Source organism: Rhyacophila brunnea, unplaced genomic scaffold, assembly GCF_057557595.1.
Source record: "Rhyacophila brunnea isolate RB1 unplaced genomic scaffold, BYU_Rbru_1.0 scaffold_103, whole genome shotgun sequence".
Taxonomy (NCBI): domain Eukaryota; kingdom Metazoa; phylum Arthropoda; class Insecta; order Trichoptera; family Rhyacophilidae; genus Rhyacophila; species Rhyacophila brunnea.
The window spans coordinates 1,180,566-1,182,180 of record NW_028232756.1 but is presented as its reverse complement, the minus strand read 5'-3'; positions in this window follow the sequence as shown (position 1 = coordinate 1,182,180).

The window sequence follows — 1,615 nt, the reverse complement described above, 5'->3', positions numbered from 1 at the left end:
ATGGGTATTTTTTTTTATCAAATGATATTTTAATTATGATTTTTTGCTAGGTCTATTATGAAAATCGATCAACTAGGTGTATTTATGTTTATGTAACCGAATTTGTTTGACTAACTATGCATTATTGTTGTAGGAATCCTTAAAAGCATACAAAATAGAAAATTATCATGGGAATTTATAATACAACATATCATCAATATTATATTTTTGGATTTATAGCAGACAACATTAAATCATATATGAGAGAATAAGAGCAGTTCGTAAAGACGGAACAAAAAGCGTCATAAGAAGCTCTAATGACTCGTATATATTACGCAGAGCTGGATTTTCATAAATAGAGAAAATTTAACAAAACAACTTTACGCAAAACATAAAAAAACATAAAATGAAACATATAAAAAATACAGTATTATCTTTCCAGAAATAAGAAACACATTTTCGAATTTGCTGCTTACAAAACTTAAAAGAAGATATCCTACATGAAAATAAAAACTCCAGCTTTTTATTGATTTTAAAGTATAATAAATATGTGTTTGATGTACAACATTGAATCCTTAGATATAGTAAAAAAATATATTGAAAATATTCTATAGATCAAAACCTGTTAGTCATTCGGCGCATAATTTAATGCTAGGGCATCTAGGTTTTGTTCTATTATCTATTATTTAAGATGTGTAGATATTAGAAACCTTTATTCATTTACCCCTTATATGTATACTGAGAATGCTTGTTATATCGCGCACAAAATTCTAAGGAAAATCCGTTTTATTGACATAAGAATGCAAATATTAAGTTTATGATCCAATCAAACAGCTGATATTTGATGATCCAAACAATTTTGAAGCTGAAATTTGCTATATTGTAAATATTTTGATTTTTACTACAACAATTTATGACAAAAAATATAATGATGCTAAATTTTACTTATACTTTTTTAAATTTTCTAACATGTTGATGTGAATATTAACCATATACTATGCATAAAGTATTTTTTTGTATTTTTTTAAACTAATAAAGGTGCTAATAAAATCAATGTTAAATATCCCTTTACATTAGCAAACGTTATTGCCTTAACGATATAGTTTATGTTTTATATTTTATTTCAATAAAAAAAAGTCGAGTTCTAAGCGATATTTCTATTTTAAAAATTACTTTGGTATAATAAAACCAGAATATATTGACTTTTTGGATAAGAAAATTGTTTTTAAGATATTAAGAAAATTAAAAACTTATAAATCATACCATTAATGGCCAGTTAAAGACTAAAAAAATAATAATAATTCCCATTTTGTAGTTAAAACACGTGGAAAACCTTAGGAAACATTTCATATAGCTATAATCTGATTTTATTAATTTGTGGTTTTCGTCTCTTAGAATTGTAATCCTGCAATATATTTTTTAAATATACTAAAATCAAGATGAGTGCTATTTTTATGGATGAAATAGCTCTTTTTATATGAAATATCTACTTATTATACATTCGTTTTTTTTTCAAATTTAAACTCTATTTTTAAAAGAATGGGCTAAGAAAATGCTCTTATATATAGAGTCTATTTTATGTATTTGGAAAATCAAAGAATAATAATATATACAAATAACATTAAATATAATTTTT